Source organism: Parus major, chromosome 3 (assembly GCF_001522545.3).
Source record: "Parus major isolate Abel chromosome 3, Parus_major1.1, whole genome shotgun sequence".
Lineage (NCBI taxonomy): Eukaryota > Metazoa > Chordata > Aves > Passeriformes > Paridae > Parus > Parus major.
In genome coordinates this window covers 48,023,136-48,048,273 of record NC_031770.1, presented here as the reverse complement: position 1 = coordinate 48,048,273, position 25,138 = coordinate 48,023,136, and the positions used below count along the sequence as shown (strand labels likewise).

At 38.2% G+C, this 25,138-nt stretch overlaps 1 protein-coding gene across 4 annotated transcripts in view; it reads left to right on the top strand.

The window, feature by feature from the left end:
• Positions 1 to 25,138, top strand: part of GRM1 (glutamate metabotropic receptor 1) — a 184,999-nt gene that overhangs the window by 89,770 nt on the left and 70,091 nt on the right. The window lies entirely within an intron of this gene.

The following is a 25,138-nucleotide window of genomic DNA, read 5'->3' as shown; positions in this document are numbered from 1 at the left end:
TCTTCCTGCCCCTAGAATTCCCACAGAGATAACATACATAAACCAAGGTTTAAATTCCTTAATTCTGGATTTAGTCTCTGTAATTTGTGTTCTTTATATTAAAATCACAAGGCTTTGCCTCCTTAACACAATAATTAGAAGTTTTGTTAGTCTTTTCCAACTCCTGACAGATTGCAGGAAAAAAATTTGGTTTTCTTATAGGACCATAGACAGCTCTGAGACAGTGAAGTCACCACCATCAGCAGCAGAAGTAAATTAGGCAGGCTCTTCCATGTATAAATATGCTTTTAAAGATACCGCTGAAAGAGAGAATGGAAATTATTAAGTTGTCTCCCTCTGGAGGAATATAAAAACCTAGGATTTGAACAAAAATGTACATCTCTGAAAGATCTGGAAGTACAGCTATGGAATGGCTCAAATGATGAATTCATGAAATGAAATTAATTTGGTTTTGATCCACAACTTCACTTGTCTTTTTTTTTTAGTTTACTTCCTTTTTTATGCTTCATTAAACCTTACTGTATATCTTTAAGTGTCACAAACTGCCTTTGAATTTTATTTCCTAAGGGAAAAAAAAATTGCTGGAAGACAGTTACTTGCTCTTAATTTGCTGTATATGTCATCTATCTTTAAATATAGCATCACTTTATGGATATTCTACCTGTTACTGCTGTCCCTTCACATCTAAAGCTTTTTAAAATGGATTAGGGCTTATTCTGTGAGTTTCCTCAGTTACATATTTTAAAGTTATTAGTCCAGTACATAGTCACTTATAAATATATGCTGTCTTTCTAATCTTCAGTTACCTATGCTAAGTTTTTAGTAATTTATCCTATAGGTCACATTCAGAAAAGTGGGGCACTTATTCCTATAAGGTTATTCTGCTATTTTCAACTTTTATGGGATGATATTTTTATCATGGTTATTTTTTGAAGACTGTGTGGTTTTTTGGCATTTAATCGTCCTGATACTGCCCAATAAACCATTATTGCCCTCTTTCCCTTTTTGTGTGTCTGTGGTTGCTATTTTTCATGATGCTGCAAGTAACACTGACCTAGATTTTTCTCCTGGTTTTTTGAGACAACACATTCTTCTAAATTCTGTGTTCTTGCAGTTTTTATCACCTCAATTTCATTCTTTTCTAGTTCAAGAGCTGATGTAGTTCTTTAGGATGGGGATAGACATTTTCTCAAGATATCATTGTATCTTTCCTCTTCTACACATATTTGCATCAGCACAGTATCCCCTAGGTAAGCTAAGCGCATACTCTCCACGAAAGAAATTTTATGAATATGGGAAAGAAAGGAGTTTTAAACACTTGATGGGGCCCAAAGAGCAGACTATCAGTAACCCTTATAATCTGGCCCTGTGTCTCTTTAGTGCCTTCAAATACCAATTTTCTGCATTGTGCTACCCCTCGGCTCTGGGTTATCCTGAGTAGAGACAGACTAGACAGCAGGTTTATGCTGAATGCAGCTGTGTGCTAGGAGCTAATACCATCCTGGTGTATTGTTTCACCTTCATGTCAAGAAGATTTTGGAACTCTAAAGTTAAATCCAATTTTGTACATAGGTATAAGTCCTGATATCATTTTTTCTAGTATATGGTACTATAACTCTATTAGTTTCAGCTGCTTCTGATTGACTCTAGTCTCAGCAAGGTGAGAAATCAGTTCACATGTTGGATACAAAGTTAAAATGGTTGCACAGATCATGGGATTGCTGATGTGGTGGCAGCTGTTTTACCTGCTGGAAATAAGGCATCTGCCTCCAACCAAGGTCCAAGTGTCTCTTCAGCTATAGCTATAAGCAAAATTATATGTTTATATTACATATTCAGCCCATGCTTGCAAGCCTCTTCCCTGTTGGTGTTTGGATGTGCCATATTAATAAGGGCACTAGATAAGTGTATTAACAGGCAAGCACTGACATCACTGGGAAGCAGCAGAAACAGGTTCCTATACCATCCCTCCCATTTTCAGTGTTGCCAGAACACAGCTCATTTGCTTCATCCCAAAGATTGGGGGTGCTTGCACTTTGTGCTGGACTTGGGAGAAATCAGGCTCAACTGGAATTTGGCAACTAAAAGCCAGAAGGTCATTGATGAAACTTGTCCTTGTCACCTCTTCATTATCAGAGTTATTCCTTCCTATGAAATTTCACTGTATAAAGAGTATAAAAAGAGAGTGATCCAGATTTGCCCTCTTCTGACATTAACATGCTTTCTGATCAGAACTCATGGTTTCAATTTAATGGTCTGAGGTGATACACTTTGTTATTATTTACTTCATAGGGCCAGTACATAAATTCCTTGGTTTTCCTCTTCTTTCAGAAACAGAAGCTGATCTCACCCTAAATATTCTTTTACAGGGGTCATAAAAAACCCTATTAAATTGTTTTAATAGTGCTCTACGTATTCTCACTTGTCTTCTACGAGCACTGAACCTGACTCATGTTCCACCACTCTACAGTGTTCTAGATTCTTGTACAGTTCTGCTTCCAATTTACTTTCAGGGAAGAGGAGTTTCTCTCTGCTCTTCTCTCATCCCTTGTCACAAAACATGCTGAGTTGGAAGGGACCCACAAGGCTCATCACATCCAAGTCCTGGCTCTGTACAGGACCATCCCCAAGTCACACCATGTACCTGAGGGCATTGCCCAAACACTTCTTGAGCTCTGGCAGGCTGGTGCTGTGACCGCTTCTTTGAGGAGCCTGTTGCAGTGTGCAACTGCTCTCTGGGTGAAGAATGTTTACCATTTCCATTCCATATCCAGCCTAATGTCCTCCCCTGACACAACTTCAGGCCATTCTCTCTGCTTCTGTCACTGTCACCACAGAGCAGAGATCAGTGCCTGCCCCTCCTCTTCCCCTCACAAGGAAGCTGTAACTGCACTGAGCTCTTCTCTCAGTCTCCTCCAGGCAGAACAGACCAAGTGACCTCAGCCACTTCCCATACGGCTTCATCTCAAAACCCTTCAACATCCTTGTGGCCCTCTTTTGGACAGTCTCTAATAGCTCTATGTCTTTCTTATATTTTGTTTCCAAAAGTGCCCCCAGGACTCTAGGTGAGGCTACACAAATCCAGAGTAGAGTGGGACAATCACCTCTCGACTGACTGGCAATGTTATAACTGGTGCAACTTTTTTAATCAGAAAAACATTGTTATGGCTTTGAGCTTCCCATAAAATATGTTTCCAAGTTTGTATAAGATGAACACAGCACAGTTCCACAAGTCATTGTCCCCTTGCATCTATTAAATGCCATAATGCACACAGTCTGTAATTCCAGGCTTCCAAAACTTTAGTATTCTAGTACTCCATTCATACTATCATTGTATCGTTTTATATTCAGAAACAGTTTTGTCTTTGATTTTCCTCCTACTTGAGGAGGTCTGATCTTGATTTTTGTGTTAAACTAAATTTCAGTTAGTGGTAGATCATTCTAGAAATGGTGCTCACACATTCATCAGAAGTAAGAACACATCTCTTCAAGACTTGCTTGTGAATAATGTTTTATCTGTCTAATAGCATTTTCCACCAGCCCATTCAGTTAAGGATGTCTGGAATTTTACAGGTTACATGTTGAAAACCATAATCCAATTTTGCCTATCAGGGGGTAGACCAGGAAAAGATCTAGCAGTTTCTAGGACATCTCTGGCAAATGTAGATTTAATTCTTCCCATGAAAAAATTGGAACAAATTCCTCCATGTAGCCTTTTAGTAACACAAATAATAATCCAGCAATATAGCTTCTGAGTCATATTTTTTATTACTACTCCCATGTGCCCATATACCTTTATTTGTGAGAATTCATCTTGTCTCCACCATGCTTCCAGGTTCATTATATATTTTCAAACAGTATACTTGCAATTGGTAAAAGCTCACCCTATTTTGCAGTTATTTTTAACCAGTGACACCTTTGCTGAGCACGAAGGTTCTGTGACTGTTCTTGCTATTACCAACTTTCTGTAAGTGAATATGTAAAACTTCTTTCACCTATCCTCTTCCTCTGCTAAAGCATAGGGACATTCTGATATCGTAAGTGCCCTGTATTCATCCTATTCTGTAAGCATCCTATCCTTCAGCAATTTTCCAAAACATCTGAAAATGCCTATGTCTGTGTACTGTTATCAAAATACTTAAGAATAGCAACTTTATTAACCCTGTAACTTTGGAAGTCTCTGTCCAAGCTTGAATGCCATTGTGCACTCTTCTTTCTAAGTGCATGACAGCTACTAATAAAGACTGTCAAGCTTGGCATGAATTTTCCTGCAGGTTTTACCATCCCTCCCACCTTGCACACTCATTTGTCTTCTTGTCTTTGAAGTCGAGAATGCCTAGGAATTGACTGCCTTCTTTAGGCCTTCTTTCAAATATTTCTGGAGCCTGAAGTTTTACATTTGTAGTATAATTTGGGTCCTATTTCACAGTCCTGTCAAACGCACTTTTTAGTCTTTTGTGATGCTCCGTTGCTGTACTCTCAAAAGTCAGAACATGATCTCTGTGCATTTCAATAGATTCAGTTCCTTCAAGAAATATGGAACTCTTAGTGGAAGTTCTTGGGAATATCTTTCAAGCCAGGGGAAGTCTGTGAAATTGTTACCTCCTGTACAGTGCCCCGAATGTGGCTTGTCTTGAACTCCTCTTATTGGGAGAGATCTGTAAAAGCAAAGCAGGTGTACATTTAAGTTAGTGAAAGAATAAATGATTCACTGCATGGAATTTTTTTTCAATATATTTCATTCCTTAGATCTTAATGCAAACAGATAATGCAGATTTTATTTCCTTGTTAGTGCTACCTATTGAGAGGCTGTTTCCCAAATTGAGTTTGGGACAAAATATTTGCTCCCACTGATTTTAATTGAATTGTTTTGATTTTCATTTTCAATTGAAGTCTTCTACTTTACCTTCACATTACAATATATATATACAGCTGATATACATATCATAATATATGATATATATACAATTGATAGATATATATCAATTGTACTGAACTTTCCACTATGTATTTTTGTTTCTGATTCAGTTGTTTGGAGTGCCCCTCATATTCTGCTGTTACAAACTGACCCAAAGTTTCTGTCCCATTACAAAGTCTGTACAAGCACCTTCAAAGTTACCTACCCAGATCTTGGGAAGAAGTGCAAATTTGGAAAGCAGCAGGACTTGGGGTGCCACGGGCAAGGCTTGGAAGCACACATATAAGAATAAGCCAGACCAAAGCCATCTCAGATAACCAACACATGTTCCAAAAGACACACTGACAAGACACTGTAAATTACTCCTATAATTATATTGGAGCTCCACTGATTTAACCTTGTGCTACGCACATCTGCCTGGCAGCCAGCCTCATCAGAGATGGAGATGCCAGTGCTCAGTCTCTGGAGGCCAGTGTAACCAATTCCCTGTATTTCCACGTCCTGATAACATCTCGGTAGCTACCACACATAGCTGCTGCTTACTTGGTCTGACAAGCCTTGCCAGCCTCACAACAGAAGCCAGAACAGCTGGATGTACTCCATTTGTGTTGTCATTTATAAAGGGACTGTGTTGTCCACAGCCAGGCATGCACAAGGGCACAAACTCTCAGTTAGAGATAAGGTAAACAAGAATGGACTTTATTTGGATAATCACTTTGCCCAAGATTGTCTCCCTTGCCACTACCTTCTGACCTGTCAGTTTCTCTTAATCTCTGAGTTGCACTGCCTAAGTGCTGTGAAAATTCCAGGTGGCCAACAACTCCACCAAACCCCACAGCTTGCTTACTGTCTCTCTCTCAGGAAAAAGAAATGGACTGCAGGTGAGAGGGTGTGGGCTTCCTCCTGAGCACAGCACTATCCTCATGGGTTCTTTTCATCAAAGTTCTGAAGCGGAAATATTCCAAATCTGTTTTTGAGGCCATTAATGCTAGCAAAGACCTGTATTTACAAACCCCAGGCACTTAAAGTAGTGATCTCCTAGTTCCCATAAGGAATAACTCTTCAACCAGGTATGTAAAAGTTCTAAGATGAAGATGTTCAGATCTATTTTATCTTCCCCTACCCATTTCCCTATGAACCCAGACCTTTCTGCATTCATAGTGAGAATATAATGAATATTTTGAGTTGACAGAGATGGGAACTGATCTGGGTTAAAGTCTGCAGCTTTGGCTGTGGCATGTTGTGTGTTTGAGATGCACTGCCAGAAGTAATGTCCTGTAGTTCCTCTTTCCATCTCCCATATGAGAGAAAATTCATTTTAACATGGGAGAGGCATGGCAGCAGGTGTGCTGGCACTTGTTGGGGCGTGGTGATTTTCCTGCCAATTCCAAGACAGGTACTGGGAAAGCTAAAAGGAGCAAAGCTGAGCCGAGAAGTGAGATCTCTGTGTAGCTGGGCAACAGAGGGTCTGTAAAAAAAGAAATTACTACAGTACACTGGTAACCAGTTTTTGATATTTTTTAATTAAGTACAGGTGCATAGGAATATATGTTCAAACACACACATAACTATGTAGAGAAATAGCAATATGAAAATTGTTAGATTCTCTAAAGGCTAAAAGGCATTTACAAAATTGCTCACTGAAAGCAAGCAATGCTTCTACAGCTGTTGTATGCTCAGGATTCTTTTCCCCTCAAGTAGTAAGTAATATACGTATGCCTAAAGATTAAATCAGATATGCATTAGAAGTGCTGCTTCTAATTCGCTTTATTTTGAATTATATACTGAAATTCCAAAGAAAGACCTTTTTTTCTTTTTCTTCTAGGAACTTGCAGTATAAATTACCAGAATAACTTTTTTCAAAGTGTATATAAGAAACGTATATCAATAAGGTGCTGTGCAGAAAGAAGAATATGATTTTTTTCAGCCTGGCTATTTGAGCATTCATGTTTTCTGCCAAGTGGAAGGATATAATAGTAAGCCAAACAAGAACCATGTGTGAAGAAAAGAAATTACAACATATATAAAAGGAGATAGATGGTTTGTTAAGAAAAATAAGAGAGGTTATACGATTACAATGAGAAAAAATAAGGAGCAAGAAAGAAGTAAAGTCATGAATAAAAGTATGAAACAATGAACTTAAAATTACTAAAATACTATTGCTTAAATTTTTCTCAAGACAAATGAAGATGAGGCACACAGGCAAAAGTACTGAAGGACACTGCACATATAGCTGCTGATATAAGAGAAAGAAATCAAATATAGGAATTAACAAAGAGGCAAATAATGCCAAGGATGTAAACAGGAAGAAGAAAGATTCAAATTTATGTTTTTCATGTAAAGAATCTAGTGTAAAAGCATACTGAAGAAGACTCTTAAATGTATAAAAATCTGACAAGTATATATCAAAGGAGGGGATGAAAAAAATTCTGTGTGTATTTCTATGTCGATGTGAAGTCTGAAACTAGAAGCAAATTTTCAGCATAAAATTTCCACCATGCAGCAATGAGCAAGTCACAGTAGTCTGAAGCATAAGCCCAATCACTAATAGTATTTCCCTCTCCTTTTATTTTCTTCCATCTTGTTTTAGATATCAGATCTCAGGTGCACTCTTGGTTCCAAAGACTTTTTGAATCAAGAGAAAATAAACACTTTGTTTTCTTTTTAACTTGGGAAAATAAACAATTTTACTCTTTAGTCTTTTTTAACTTAAATATTATACCCATAATTATCCCAGACATTCTAAGGATGTTGTAAGCTGTTTACTTTCTTTAATGCCAGGATAGCAGTGGCTGTTTCAGATCCATGCCCCAGAAGACCTGACATTAAAACGTTGAATAATTAGGGATTTAGTATCACACTAAGGAGTAGCTGGTGTCTGTCTTTTTGGGCTACAACACTGTCATGAGCCTGTAGGACCAATCTAAGAACTCAAGGAGCTGTGTACTATAAAGGTGCAAAGTTAGGATGTATTTTGAATGATTTTATATTGTCAGTGCAATACTGTGCAGCAGGTATATCTTGCATGAATATTTTCTGGTATTTGTGAATAGATTTTCTGGCAAGTTAATTAGAGCAAACTGTGGAATGAAACACCATGGTTTCTCCTAGCCTCAGTGTTATGTGTGCACTTAACTTACTAAATAAGCTTCACTGTCCTTGGAGGGGTGAGACAGAGCAGCTTGCTTTTTTATTATTGATTTTTTAATTGTTTTGTATTACTGTTTTATTTTAGTTACTGAAAGTGTGCATCAACATAAGAATCTTCATTTTCATTTAATATAAAGCAGTTGCTTAACTATAATGATTTCAAGGAAAGCCTCAATGAATGAAATATGTAAGCAACTAAAGATCTAAAAAGTCTCTAAAAATACTGTGTATTGTAATATATCTTAATTTTTACAAATCTGCCAATTGTGTAGCCTGTGATCATCATATGTTTGGTTTATTGGTAATGTAAAAATCACAGGGACAACCTACTTGAAGAAGATGTGAACAGTCAATAATAAATGCTTCAACACTGCAACAATTCTGAGGATGAAGTATCTTGGTTTTGGGTACTCTTGTTTTATTTGGGACACAGAATAAATTACTGTTGTATGATAGGCAGTTTTCCTCACCTCTTTTTCTGAGGCAGTAAAAAGAGGTCGTTTTTCCTGGTATTGTTTTTCTGTTTGTAAATGAGAAAACAGAAAGTTCTTTGCAAAGCAGCTAATGACCAGTGTGGGCTAATGTTGGTTTATGGTGATGAGATGGAATGTGGTAAAGGTGGTGTCAGAGAGGAGAATGGAGCAGCAGTATCTATTTCCATTATTGATGAATGGGCTCATTGGCTTTAAGAGAGCTTCTTTTTCAATAGAACAAAAAACTCCAGGCATGCTAAATTAGACTTGTGATTTCATGGAAAAAAAAAAAAAAAAAAAAAAAAAGGAAATAGAATCTATCCTTACCAAGCTTCATCTCTTTTATTTTTATTTTCTTTAAAGAGAAAAATATTTTTTACAGAGAGGGCTGTCTAATAAATAGTGGTATGAGCTTCTCTTAGGATTTCCCGAATTTATCATTTTAAAGGGTTGTCTTATTAAACCAGTTCCCATCACACACTTCTGTGTCAAATCTGCCCTGAAAAATAATCCTTGCTATTTCTGGACATTGATTTGACAGACACATAACACTCACTCCTCTAGTCTCTTTGGATATTAGACAACATAGTCCTAAGATGGATTTCATTGGTGTCCACAGCTTTTGAGTCCTAAGGTAGAGACTTCCCCAACAAGATAAAAAAAAATTATCCTAATAAATATTACTTTCACTGGCTGTTAATTCCATTATTTTTTTCCTCAGAATTGTTTATTACCTTCCTGTTTTCTTGGCTGGCAGAATTATATGATACACATGCATAACATATATAACATATATATATATATATATATATATGACTAGAATATGACAGAATGTTATCTTTTTTGGAGAGTGATATTTTACTTCTATCATCAAGATATAGTTTCTCTTTTCCTTCTGTCTTCTGTGCACAAATATAGTTTCCAAGTCATAACTGAATTCACAGTAAGAGTGTTATTGTGTTCTACCACTTACATTTTAGACAGTTCAAACAGCTCTGTGAGAAATACTGGCTCAAGCTCTAATTTTGTTAAACAGATGTATTTATTTTTTTAAAAATTGTTATTCAGAATGCAAACATGTATTTATATTTTATTGGTGTTTATGTGTCTTTTAGCACAGTTAAACTTGACGCTGATGGAAATAAATATCATTTTTGTAGTCATTTCATTTTTTATACTGAGTCAGGCTTCCAGGGATAGTTTTGCTCTTCCTCTGCCAAAACTGTGTAGTTCCCGCTAATACAACGCCAGTCTTTCACAGCTAATTCTTTTTAACTGATGCAGCATCCTTCTGCTTAGTGGTATTTCAGTAGGGATTAAAATGCAGTTTTGAGTGTGCAGTCACTGGCTGTCCATGCAGAGATACTGGCTCTCACACACAAAATAGTGGCTGACAAGTTTAATGTTCCTCCATCACTTAAATCACAGCAATATCTAGAGGCTTTCATGGAATGAAGTCCCATTATCTAGACAGTGTGAAAGACAGAAGGTTGTGTAGTGTAGAAAGGAAGAATAACTGGGGAAATCAGAGACAAGCAGATGAGAAAGAGATAAGGGTGGGGTGACAAAGGATTGCTTGGCCGTAGTGGGGGTCACTGTCCAGGACAGAGTACATGGCTCCATATCACAACAAAGAAGACTTAGGGGACAGGTGAAAACTAATTGGCAAATAGAGTTCATTCCCATTCATGTAAATTCCCTTCTAGCTTTTATCTGTGGTTGCTGTATAGATGATACATAGGTTTCACATCTGCACAGGTCTCCCATCTCCTTCCCCCAAAAACAACTACAGAGGGAAGTTCACTGCACAATTTTTTAAAAATATGACTCTAATTAATTAGTAAACAATTTTTTATTTTAAGTAATGATAATTTGGTGAATATTTATATTTTTATTCCTTCTTAAGTTAAAACATGTTATTTCAAAAAGATAGTGTATCAAATTTTTTTCCTCTTCTTTCCATTGGTATTGTTTCCTAAATATTATCATATGGAGCATTAGGTTAAATATTTTTCCTTTCCAGCAATTGGAAATACAATTAACATGTATTGACTAGATTTTGAAGTAACTTTTCCCTTCCCTCTCTCCCTTCTCTCTTAGTTTTAATTCACTCAGAAAATTATTTTCTTGCCAATGGTTTTATATATCGATACTTATACACACTTCTGTAAAACCCTTAAAATACTGACAGATTGGCATTCTTTCCCAACCATTGTGTCCTCTGCCTGCCATGGGCTTTCTGAAAAGCACCATGATTGAGGTGACCTTGATACTACCCTCATATTCCTTCATTTCTCTGACTGACTGAAGTTTACTAATCCTGAGCAATCTCATTTATTTCCTTTTGTATCCCTCGGATAAATAGGTGTTTCTAGACCACAGGGAGAGGATCCAGAATCGACCCCATGGTATTCACAAGGGAAAAGTAATTTGCTCCATGTAGAATTGCTGATCCCTCAAAACTCAGGCTTCTGTAAGACTGTCCTGTGTCCATTCCTCCTGACTGGGCACTTTAAAATTCCCCATGCTTTAGTTCTCACTGGGATGGGAAAGAAGGAGTTTTTAACTAGAAATCAAGCAGAGAGGAAGGTATGGGACTGTCATGGGGTGGCTTTACTTTTAAGGTGGTTTTGGAAGCTAAGGAAGTTGAAGCTGCTGGTGACTGATGGGAGTCTTTCCTCCTGACCAATTATCAGTCATTTCTAAGAATTGACAGCAGTTTTGACCATTAAAAAGTGAAGTCAACTTGTGAACACCCCCTTAAGATGTACAGTCAGAGCTGTCTTGTTCTCTTTGTGTTTCTGGCTTCTGGAAAGGTACCAAAGCTCTGTTTTGCCCCCCGCCCTCCAGGCCGGACAAGGCCGCAGAAGGGGGGCGGGGGGAGGAGAAGCAGAGCTGGCCAACCTGGTTTAGTTTTCAGTTTCTGCTGCTGGACTGAAACTTAACACCATGAACTCTTGCAGCTTTTCTCAGACTTTAATTCTTTTACTACGTGGATAAAATGTACGGATTACTCCTTTTTCCCAGAGAGACAGAGAGAGAGACAACATTAAGAAGACATCATAAAACCACTAAAAACAGTGAGGAAAAGATTAAAGCTTTAGATGGGAAAGAGAGAATAAGGGGATGCTTTATAAGTTGAAAAATCTTTCTGTTAAAACTATGGAAATGGACAATAGTGTTTTGAAAAGACTCCTTTAATTCATGACAGAGTATATTGGGAGGAATAGAGTGTTCAAAGTGTGGATTTTGAGCAAAAGAGAGAGTAATTGTGATTACAGTGCGGTGCTGGAACAGAGTGAGGTGAAGATTTGAGGCCTTGAGGGGCAATGAGAAAACTCTTTCCAGGGAAGCTCACAGAGACAGATGAAGAGAACTTTTGCCTTTGATTGACTCGTCCTTAAAATGCCATCCCTAGACTCATGGCCCATACACACCTCAGAGTAATGTGAAATGGGAGGAGTGAACTCTGATGACAAGATTTCCGGGCAGCTGACATCAGGGAAATAGAAAACTATAACAGAAATAGTTTTATCGTGAGAAACTCCATAGATTAGCAGAAGAAGACTTCTGTTTCTCTACAAAGGCAGATGAAAAGACTCTAGCAAGAATTGAGACTGTTTTAACCACCAAAGTTCTAAAGTTGTTTTTTTTTTGTCTCCGTGTTGTCACGTGTACAAAGGAATGCTTAGGTTGTGGGGGATAAAAGGGTTTTCTGGAAGTTTATTGTGGTGTTTTTATTCTTGTAGTTTTGTTAATAAACGTTCTTTATTCCTTTTAAGTTTTAAGCCTGTTTTGATCTTGTTCTAATCCATATCTCACAGCAAGAAATAAGTAATTTTTTTAGTTACTGCTTTAAAACCACGACAGGGACTAAGCACAGGTGACCACCAGTAGAAGGTTAAAGGGGACTTGTAAAGCTCAAACATTTGTCCTTTCTAAGACAGCAGGAAGCAGATGAAAGCACTCTGCCTATTTGGCTTTTAATCACATCCCAGGTTTCTCCTGAGGTAGTACCAACTGTGCACTCTGTATTTCCTTTACTTACAGCTCACAGGACATAATGTGGAATACCTACAGTTCTTTACAGTTCTTTGTCTATCTTACATCATTTTTTCTTTCTTTATCCCTTATACCTTTTTGTCAGCAACAGTTCTTGTTCAAAGTTTCAGACTGCTGTTCTTACATTTGTCCCACAGGAATATTTTTATTGAAAATTCTATTTTCATTTTTCCCCTCACGTTGTTCTGTTTGGGGTTTTGTTTTTCTTGTTATTGTTGTTCTGCTTTGGCTTTTTTTGGTTTCTTTTCTTTTAAATTGCACATGACTTAACCTTAAGTTCTGTAGCTTTTGTTGGTATTTCAATGGACGAATAGAAGCAAGTTTGGTTTTTTTTATTTTTGATGCTTCCCTAGAATTAACTGTTTTTTCTCTGATTTTCATGTACAAACATGGATTTAAAAATTTGCTTTCAGACCTTGTTGATAGAGGTAGATTTCTGTGAATGGTTTCTTTGAGACTGGTTCTAAACCTTTTGCATGTCATTCATCCATAGAGTAAAAGGAGATAACAACACCGGGGACTTGTCACCTTCTCCATGGTTTTGAATTTTCTTTTCTCTGTGGTTTTGCATTTCCTTTTCTTTCTTACGTTCAGGAAATGGCAATGGTCCATTTGTTGTCACGAGGGTCATTCTCTCTTCTGCCTGGACATGTTGCATGTTTGTGACGACTATAGCAGTTGTACTTGTGGGACAGAAACATTAAGAAGGCAATGTTTCCCATCTCTATTTTTCCCATCTCTATTTAAAAGGTTTTAAAAATCATTCAAAAAGCTGAAAACAGAATGGATGCTGAACCTGGCCATGGAACCTGGGTGTCCCTGGCTCTCCTGGCCTGGGCACAACTGGACTGAGCCCAGGCTGGCAAGGCCATCCTGCCCTGACTGGGGCTCCCCCTCATTTCCTGGCTCCCCAGCCCTCAAGGAGTAGCTGGCCCATGCAGCATCCTGACAACAGGCTTTAGCTGATTCCATTTGGCTTTTTCTCTTACACCTTTCCTTGTCCATAATTGCAGCGCTTTTACTCAAGTCAAGTTTCTGCACATTGCCTTTCAGATTTTCCTTGCATATTCCAATATTGCATGAAGCAATTGACCAGTATGCATTTTCTGTTGGTACATGCACATCCTTCTTCTCTGGCTAGATTCATGAAAGGTAAAGGAAATAGTTCTTTCTCACTATATCTTGTAGGAGGAAAGTCAAGTTAATCTTTCACAGTTGTGCCTTTGTTCAAAAGCCAGACAAAATCAAGTCCTATTTTTAAAAAGCTTGCTTCAGTTTTCCATTAGTAAGTTGTAGTATCATCACTAATTAATAGAATTTGATCATAGTAACACTTTGACTACTCTGGGGTGAAGAGATTAATGAAATATAAAATAAGTTTCCCTTTCCTAAATAAAAGTGTTACTTAATTTACAGTAGCAGATTTGTTGTCTCCCAAGTTACATGACTCTAATGATCCAAAGAAAATGACACGAATGAGACAAATTACGTAAAGGGAGATTGTATGGACCATATATCTTCCTAAGCTATAAGATCTCCAGGGATCACTTCCAACCTAAATTATTCTTTGACTGCATAAACAAAGTGTACAAATGCAGCTTCTGCATCAGAAGAAAAGCCTCCATCTTTTTTTGAGACAGATGGTCATTAAGACAAGCTTCCATCAGAAGAATATCCAATATCATAAAAGATATCCAAATATATTGCCTGGAAGAAATCTTCCAATTCACGTACTGGGGATTCTTGTGAATTAGAAGGAAAAAATATGCCTTCTCAATTGTTAGTACAGAACTAACAAGGAAAAATATTTGTTTTGTCCATTTTGAAATGAATCTGATTATATTGTGACTTAATTTGGTGATTTGGTAAATTAAGCACTTTTTTTAAGAATGGAGGCCTTCTCAGTTGTGAATTTGACACATTTTTTAATTTTATTTATTCTAATGAAATAACAGTAGTTTAATCAATGTACATTTACTTTATTTCAGTTTGGCTTGACCATATAAAAAGTATATGAAACTTTTTTACTTCTGCAATTTCAAGCATGTTTTAAGTACCTGTAAGAATACATCTAGTGTGAGCAAGATTTTGGCAAATCATCCTACTCTTTCTAAATGTATATCTGTTCACAATTTTTATTAATGTTTATAACCAATAAACCAAAATACCTTTTTTTCATAAAATCTTCAATATGCATTTCTGACTTGCATAACTTAAAATGACTTACCACTTTTAGTAAATCTTCCCTTATTTTTACACTTGAGTAAGTCTGCATATTAATAATTTTTAAAAAAAATATAAAGGTTTTAATAGCTGCTGTTTTTGTTCCCTAGATAATTAGGAGGATAGGCAGGTATTGCTGCATGCAAACTCAGCATTTAAGTATGCACCTCATTATTGCTATTCCATGCCCCACATGCTACAAAATGAGGCTGTCTGGGATGCAATATTGTAACATTGTTCTGCATGCTAGCAGGAGCCTATATGAACCTTTTCCTTATATCAGTGAGTATTCCCCATCCCAGCTTTCTCAGGGATGCCAGCATGACACCTGGAAGGAATAACGCTTGAACAATCTGAATGATAAACTCATGACCTAGTCTTTAACAAGTACATTTAAACAAGATGTCACATTTCAGTGGTTCCTCTGAGAAAGTTATCTGATAATTTTCAGTTATATTCAGGACCTTTTTGGTTTTAATATGGACTGTATACCTGAGACCTAAATGCTTAAAACGCTGCTACTGTCCTACTCTAGCTCTGCTTGCTGCAGCAGGAACTCTAAGATGTAGAGGTTAGCCAGGTGGTGTTGAACTAAATTTGGTTTAGACAAACATAGGATTGTGCCTAAATTTCTCATTTCATAAGTGTTTAGCTACAGGAATAGACACAACTTTAAGACATCAATAATTACAGAAGGATAAATCAGTAATAATACTTTTATACATTTTAAAATGCTCTCTAGCATTTGATTCAGGTCAAGTATAATAGAATTGTCTGAACAAAGTGGATCATAAAATATTCAAGGTATTACACCTGTTTAATGTTCAGCAATTGTTCATTAAAAGATTGGCTAATTTTCAGGTGAATCCATTATTCAAATTATTCATTGGTTTCTTGGTTTCCTAACAGTTTATGATCTTTTCTTTACTGACATAATAGAATTCTGTGCTAGTAGGTTATTGAAGTTTCATAATTTTATTTATTCTGTGTTTATTTATTCAAGCCTTAAAGTATTACTTGATTCTCTCACTGGAATGGTTTAGGTGCTTAGGAGACTCACTAGCATAATATGAATTTGATATTTCCCATGTCAATATGTTATTTCAAATGAAATACTTATAAATATTTGAGTGGAATTTATATTATTCATAAACATCCATAGTAATCTGGATGTTCAATTATGCATAGAATGTGAAAACGAGAGAATGGCAGATAAGGACAAATTTAAAATAGTTCTGGTAGAAATAGTCATTTGGGGAGATATTCTAATGTATAATAACTTTCATTAATATCTTAATGAGTTTTGTGGTTTTATCATGGGTTCAATCATACTTCTTCTTTTGTTCTTCATTTTATTCAATCTGATTTTCAAAACTCATTTTAGTATGTGTTGGTATGGAATGGATAATGGGCTCTTACCTACAGCTGACAGTTCCTCTGCAGACACAGCTTCATTAAAGGGATAGCAAAGCAAAAACCAGTTCCTGAACAGATATGAGTGTGGAAAAGGAATTCCAGAAACCTTGTGCAGGTATGAAAAATATGCAATCCAGTAATGGCAAGCTACTGCAAGATATTGGATGTCCTCTTTAGGTCTTCATATTTGAAATTTGATTTATATTGAGAAAAGCCCTATAAATTCTGTGTATTTCTCTTAACTCTTGTAAGATGAGATGGTTACAGTAAGTGATGGCTAGAGGAGATCAACTAAAAATATAAACCCTAAAGGAAAGCTTTGGATTACCCTGTGAAAGTAAGCAAACATCATGGAGAAATCTAAAGGCTTCAACTCATGCTATTTTTGAAAGTATGGTTTGTATGGAAATGGAAATGGGATTCTAAGATGTTACTCTACACCTCAGGCTGAGGTCCTGTTCCTTGTCAGGACCTCAAAAAGCAAAGCAAGGAGGGAAGAAAGGAACCATGCTTCCACCTTTTCTGCTTGTGCTTAGGGAAGACATCCACCATTTATTCTTTTCGTAAGTGCAAAAAGTTAATATTCAAGCATCCAGCAAGATCTGCTGGAGTGACGTGGCACAAAGAGGGACTTGTGTTTACAAGGGATCTTTTCCCTTTATTTATATATGTATACCTTTCCATGTATTTCCAGACTGTTTTCCCTCCATATGTTATCTCTCTTTCCAGTCCTTTAGATCCAGTCCCAAGACTGTAGCTGGCCGAAGCAGAGGTAGAAATGATCCTATTCCCCTTGATGCCTTTACATGACTGTGCAGAAAAGACAACTTTCAGACAGGTTGGAAGAACCAGCAGGAATGTTTCTTCCTAATTATCCTTCCTGAGAAGGGATTACAGTTGGGCTCATTATAGCAGGAATGACCATATCCTTACCATCCATATTCATTTTTTGGTGGAGTCTTCTTGCACATACATCAAAGCAAAACAGCAGCAAGGGGATACAAAAAAATCCCCAGGAACTGGTACAGAAATTCAAGGCTAAACCTCTCTGCTTTCAGATTTATGTGTATTAATAAGATGGTAAAAATCTTGGATTTGACTGCATGTGGCTGAAGTTGTGTCAGAGGAGGTTTAGGCTGGATATCAGGAAGAGGTTCTTCACCCAGAGGGTGGTTGGGCACTGGAACAGGTTTCCCAGGGAAGTGGTCACTGCTTCAAGCCGGTCTGAGTTCAAGAAGCATTCAGACAATGCTCTCATCCCATGGTGTGGCTCATGAGGTGTCCTGTGCAGGGCCAGGTGTTGGATTTCAATGACCCTTGTGGCTCTCTTCCAATTCAGCTTATTATGTGATTCTGTATTTCTGTGATATTGGAGCCCAAGAGCACCTTAGATGAGGCATAATGCTAAGATTAAAGTTTCCTATTTGTGTGTGTTTGTTTAAAATAAGATATTCTCTACACACATGCTTCCATTTGGAAAAGATGATGCCTCATGTTATGAATTTCAAACATGCAGAGCAAGGATTTGATCCACTTGTCAGTCTGTGGTGAAAGCATGTGTATCCCTTTGGAAAAATCAGCCATTGCCTTAGAAAGTACATGTATGGTTGCTGATTTTCCAAGATATTCAGCATTGTGCACCCTGGAGAACAGTAAAACTTTCCCTGCACAAAGCAGCAACTACATTAAAAAATGCCAAACGTATCAAGAATCTTCACAGTAAATCTTCTACTGCCTGCATGACAGGCAGTGAAATTACATTATACAAATTGCATGCAAATATATGCACTGCATATGATAATTAAAACCTTTGTAAATACATATTTGCAAAATACAATCCATCATGGTCCACAAGGTTATAATCTACATTTTTAAATGAACAGTGCAAAAACTTTTAACATTCACACAGAAGTGAATGATGATAATTTGAAACATAGTGAACTATCAGTTACCAACTTTAGGTTCTTTACAGAGTGTTGTTTATTCAAAAAAAAATCCCTGATTGACTAAATAAAAGTTTCAAGACTTACCAACATTTTTTGTTTGTGTGAAATATAATAACTTATGTGCTACTGTAACTGTGAGCCTTCAGTAATCATGAATGGGAAACAAAACGTGTTGCATGCAATGTCATGAAGCAGAACCTGACAAGAGCAGAAATTTTACCAAGAAATGTGACAAATCACTTGCAGGAAGTGGCCTTGGAATTATTTTTAAACTTTTTAAACTTCATATCTCAATTTCTCTCAGGAAATAGCAACTCCTGTAGGACATCAAAGCTGAAACCATAATGGGTACACAGAGCTGTCTCAAATGGAGCAGGGCTAACTAATAAATCGTACCAGTCTCTTCCTCAGCCACTCTGCTCCTCTCAAGAGATAACCAGCCCCAGGCTTGACGTGCTCTTCAATCTATAGTCCGTGAGACGTTTACAGCCCACAGTGCCATATTAGTGCTGTGTGAGCTCTCAGTCTAAAATCTGCACAGTCTGGCACCAAATGCTCCTCTTGTACCTTCTCATGTGTGTGCGTGATGTTGTCAAGGCAGCAGTCTTCTCTGCTTTCTAAAGCTTTCCCAGAAAGAGCTTCAGTGGTTTTCTTCTTATGTTCCCAATGTGCAGAACTGATATTCCCATGCTTTCGGCTCATTTTAGTCAAGACTGACCTATGGAGGTGAGCAAGCTGGAGAAATCTAAAAGCTAGAATTCAGGATACATTTGACCCCAGGACAGTTTGTGGGAAAAGGAAACAGATATCCCAAAAATAATAACTCCAAAGTACCTTGTGACACTGGTTGAAAAAGACAGGGAGCTTGGGAAGGTGATGACTCCTACCTATTTCCATCCACACATGCAGGAACCAAACTACTGGCCTGTACTGAGGCCTGTATCAGAGGAAGTGATTTTCCAGCTTTCTGCTTCTGAGACCCCACCTGGAGTACTGTGTCCAACTCTGGGGACCCAGAAGGTTTTGGACCTGTTGGGGCAAGTTCAGAGGAGACCACCAAGACAATCAGAGGGATGGAGCACCTCTCCTGTGAAGACAGGGTGAGAGTTATTAAACCTGGAGAAGACTTGAGAGAATATTGCACCTTTCAACACCTAAAAGAGAGCCTACAAGAAAGTGTAGAGAGAAAGTTTTTTACAAGAGCTTGTAGTGATAAGACAGGAAGGAATGGTTTTAAACTGAAAAAGGCTGGGTTTAGTTATGGTATTAGGAAGAAGTTATTTATTGTAAGAGCGATGAGACACTGAAACAGGTTTCCCATAGAACCGGGGGATGCCCCATCCCTGGAAGCATTCCAGACCAGGCTGGATGTGTCTTTGTGTCACCTAATCTAGTGAAAGGTGTCCCTGCAAATGGCAAGGGGGCTGGAACTAGATGACTTTTAAGGTCCCTTGCAACCCAAGCCATTCTATGATTGTATGCTATCACCTGTTTTTTCCTATCAGCTGAGAAAATTCAGTGAACATGATTCTTCTGGTGTTGGGGAGGTCAGTCAGTTGTCAGCCGGCCTCAGGTGACAGACTGACAGTACACAGCCTTTCAGCCTGCTCTTGCCAGCAGTGACGTACAGGCTTATCTGTAGCCATGGGATTATTTTCCTAATATTGCTAAGACTTATAACACAGGTAAAAGTAAAACTATGCTTTTTAGAAATTCCTGGTTGGGAACAAAAGAGAGCTCTCCCACCCTTCAATTGTGTGTAATTCTAGTGAATTAGCTAAATGAGTAAGTGCAAAAACAGCCTTTTGTTCCCCATGTTTGAAACAATATTCATTAGCAGTAATGATCAGCACCCTTTAGCTGACATTGCTGACTGCTGGGATTGACAATGCATACGCCTAGGAGGAAAGTCACTTTGTGAGCTGCTGACTTGTGAGTATTGGATAGTCTCAATTTTCTTCACATGGCGTCTTCTGTTTAAGACATGTGTTACATAGACACTGAATAACTTTGGCAGTGTTCTTCATTGCCAGAGAATAGACCCATCCTCCTTCACAATAAGGAAATTGTTTTTCCTTCACATCAGGCTGGTGAAATAAAGAATTCTTTAAAATCTACTCCCAGAAGAAGGCAGCTGAGCAGTCAGCTACAGAGCTGTTCATGAGTAACTCTGGGCCTGATTCTGCCACCTGTGATCATAGCAAGTGGCAACACTGATTTTTTTTTTTTTTTCCTATGAAATTATTCCACTTGCCACACTGCTACTTTTTGGGTTAGCCTTATCCTGAGCTGAGTTTCCATCCATTCTGCCAGTAAAAAGAGGAGCTGTACAACTTTTGCATGCAGACAGAAGAATGTGTGCAGGATTTTCCAGTGGGGTGCTGTCAGAAAAGACTTCTATAAAATGAGAGAATGAAATTTGCAGGCTTCCATGTCTGACCAGCTCTGGAAATTGAGAGCACAGGCATTTGCCAGAGTCAAATAATTTAAATTATTTAATTATTTATATGCTACTTATCACTGTTTTGGGTTTTGTAGCATTTCGGAATACCTCTACAGAAGCAGTGTCTGAGCCTCTAAAAAAATCAGTGTCTGACTACTACACAGAAAGACAGTTTTGCAAAAAGCACTTTCTAATTAAAATGTCCAGCCTTTTAAAAATATATATTTTTATAATCCAGCATATAATAATTGTTTTTAAAAATACAGATATTAACACATTAACAAAATGTCATGTCACTTTAATGAATGTTGAATTCTCTGAGTGGTGCTGTGCTCATACTTAAATGCACTGGAAGTTTGACAAAGCAGCAGGCCAGCTGGCAGCCTTGGGAGTGTGACAAGAAGGCACACAACACTGGGCTCTGCAGGGATGTATATCAGCAGGACAGGAGAGGTGTACTGACATGGACTTCAGTTTTGTGGAAGGGAGGCAAGGCAAGAATGTAGATTCTGAGCTTTTTGTGTGACAGTTATGGTCACTTAGTTCCGTGCTACCCTATTTGAATGGGATATCTGCAGGGAGCCACTGTGAAGGTAGAACACTTGAAACTAAAGAGATAAAAATGTTAATATGATTGATTTATTTGGTTTTATAATGACAAGAATATCTGCTGTAGGCAGGAGGATTATTGCAGAAATAATTCATTTAGCATTTTAAAGAGCTTCTTGCTCTTAATTTCTTTTCTTTTATAACTTGTCCAGAGAAAAAGAAAATAGCTCATAATGAATAAAAACTTCTTAAGAAAATATAACCTCAGCTAATGTAAAGGGAGTTTCAGCTCTCCAGACAGAGGAATGTAAATCAATTGCCCTCTACAGCTTTGGTTAGTCAGATCAAACCATCCAAAGGTGCAGGGATCAAATTGCCAGTCAGTAGCCATGACTAATAAATGTGCTTCATTTTCTTTACCTGTGAAAGGATGCTAACTCGACAATAACCACAGAGAAAGCAGTCCTCATAAACAATAGCATGATTATTTCTGTGGGTTTGCCTGTTCGGAAAAAGCATCTGGATAAGTAACTCTCTGATCACTCTGCTGAGAAACAGAGCAGAGCTGCTGCTGCTGCATCATTTAAGAGTTAAGCCCTGTAGAGATGAAAATAGAAAGGCTGATTGCCGGTTGTCTCATCAGCCCGTGTGAAAAGCAGCTGACAGTATTCATGTTTAGAAGAGGAGAGGAAATTGGAAATCCATTCCATTTCTCCCAGTGTTTCAGTCACAAGAGTATATGTTACTGCAGGACAAAAAAATATAGGGAGGTTAAGATACTTAAGCCACAAATCAGTGGTGTCCATTGTCACATATTAACAGAACAGTAAATGGATTGAAAAAAAGAAGCTTTGTTTCTTCAAACTCTGTCTGTGATAGTGGGAACTAGGACTTCTGATCCTCTGGGATAGCTTTGAGCTTTTTCCCTTTCCACCTGATTATTGTTTGTGAGTTAACATTGAAATTTGGATTTGGCATCATTAATGTCAGCCACCAGACTCAGACTTAGACCAAGAGCAGCTTGCAGAGTATCAGTGACCATTTTGACTGCGATGAACACCACAAAACCATAACAAAAGCTGCTCTTTCTCTCCTAAGAGCAAAAAGAGTGGTTGCTAGTTTGACACCCACATGCTTTTCCCTCCCTCACTGTTTCTGTCATTGCACTTTAAACTCCCTCACAGAGCTTCAGATCAACAGTTGCACGAGATATCCAGCGCGTTTCAAGGCTAGATTGTCACACGCATGGACACTTACCAGGGATGGCACTTTGGGTAATAGATATTGAGCCACCCCCTGAAATCTGTAATAAAGGCACACAGAAAGATGGGCTAGAGCTATGTGTAGTGCTACTTGCTATTCAGCAGGATGAAAGAAGGATTGTAGGTGGAATGTACTTGTTCTGACAACAAAGGAATAGTATGTGCTTCCTTTTAAAAATGAAATTTCATTTTTATGTTGACTCAGCCATTGGTCTTGTGATTCTGTCACTGACATTTACACTGTTATCTGACCCTCACTATCATGCTGTTGCCCAGCAATAAAAATGTCTTTTTTTTTCCCCACCGTCTTCTGGACCGCAATCCATTTATTCATATCACACCAGGGCTGCAGTGCTTCCAGACAATCTTTTTTAAACATGTATATAAACAGCAAAAAGGAATCCAAGAAGATATTATAACAGGATCTTGGGTCTCTAATAATCCTCCCACAGCTGTTGGTAGGGCTGCACATCCCACTCAGGCCAAACTTCAGCTCAACTTGCAGCTGCCAGCATGGCATAGATCCCATAAGAAACGAGAGGACTCCTCTTTGCTTCCTTGACTTCACTGAAAGTAGAGCAAAGCTCCCGTATGAGTTTCAACACCTATGAGCTTTTTTTTCTCTGATTGCAGTGCTTCTTCCTCATATTTTGCTGAAGATAAAATTTATCTGGCAGATTTAACAAGTTGAAGAATTTGAAGAGACAATAAAAAATATTTGGGGCCAGAAAGAGACAAAGAAACATTAGGTGACAATCTGTGTTCCACTTTAGGGGAACTTTTCAATGAGCTGCCCTCAGAGAACTCAAAATACACTTTCTCTTGTTTTGCAGATTTGCTCCATTTTGCCCTCAGAGCTGATGTGGCCATTTTCCAAGCTAAACATATTGGGGAAGGGGAAAGGAAAAATAAATAACAATTTTTTGGCTGGTAGGAATCCAAGCAGTAGTGAAACTACCTCATTTCAACAAGGTCATGTAAAAAATAGCTCAATTTACTTAATTTTTGTGACTCCTAATGTTTCTGCTTGAGTCTACCATTTGAAAGCCAAAAACATTGTGACAAATAATGAGGTAATTATGCAATTAGGACTTAATTACTCATGCTGTAAGAGCGATCTCTTCTGTAGTTTTCCCCCACATAAGAAAAGAAATAAATATTGTGTCTTTTTCTCCTCTCTAGAGAAAATTTCCATCTTGAATTATGTGAAATCCTGAAAGTTAATTTTCATGGTTTTACCTTTGTAAGGTTATTTAGCCCAGGATTATCTAGACCACAGCCTGTCATGAAGTAGTCATGGGTGCATGGTACATTTTATTATTTATGCTCAGCATATGGACAAGTGAAGAGTGGGGGGATGCAGAGATGTTGAGCTGTGGCTTCTTTCCCTCTCCAGAATTTCAGGCAGTCTGCTGTTGCAGGGGGCAGGGATGTACAAATTGTAGGTTTTTAACTCTGTGCACCCCTGTGGCAATTCGAGTGCAGCTGTCAGGCCAAGGCTGAGCCAGGGGGGAGTCACTTGGGCTGTATTGGTACAAAACACTGAGCAACCTGCACCCCAGGCTGTGGGAAGAAGTGTCCAGAAGCTTCTGCCAGGCTCAGCTTGACAGAGAGAGTCCCTTTGGGATGCTTCTAAAATCTCTGTCTCCCTCCTGTGACCTACACCCTGCACCTTCCCCAGCTCTTTGCTTCTATACTGCAGTTGAAATGCAACACGCACATACATGCATCTCATGCTGGATGAAAATATTTGTCAACAGAAATTTTGGGTGTTTCTACTGCAAGGCCTTGGCAAAGGGGGAAACAAAGAAGAAATCCTGCCTCAAAGGTGCCATGTAGTGCCATCTTAAAATACAGATTTGTGAGTTCCTGAGACTAGGTTGAAAGGAATGTATTGATTACTCTGCACTGCCAGATGCCTCACGTCTCAAATAACTTCCCTAACAGAGGTTTGCATTGCGTTCCTGATGTGGAAAGAATTTAGTACATGGGTTTTCCTGTCTTTTCATGGAGAGCTGCTGTTTTCTTTCTGGGTGCTTAGAGCAGAGATGCAGCAGTTAGTGTGAATGCCAGCTAAACCATGCAGCTGGTTATTCTGCTGGTTGAGGACCAAAAGCTCACACATGTCCAGTACATAGTCATTTTACAGCTGTTTGACCTGGACTGTGGCAGAGCTTGCTACTTGAAATCATCTACATTTTCTTCTGTGGAGAGCCAGGCACACCTGTGCTGAGTGTCTCATAAATGCCCTCAGCTGGCGATGGTCTGCACCACAACACTCTTCTCAAGGCTGTGTGTAAAAGGCTTCTAACAAGGACCTTCCTTCAGTCTGTCTGAGATTCAGGACACAGCCCTCTTTCGGGTGAATCTGAGAGTTCTCTTAGTGGTGAATTCCATTTTTCCCCTTGAGCTCTTTGCTGCTCAAAGTGCTTCATCTATCCGCTATTCACAGAAGCAGTGCAGCTGATTTGATTCTGAGTGCAATAGACCTAGATCTGAGGTGCCAGAATAATCTATTTCTCTCATTACATGCCCAGCATTTTAAGATTAAGCAATGGCTGACTTATATTTGCACTTAAATTAGACTGTAAAAGCACTGTTCTTAGGGGATGCTAATAAGAACTGGAGAATGACACTAAATCAATGAACTCCTAAAGAAGGCGAAAAAGAGCTAAACTAAAGCTCACATGCTAAGC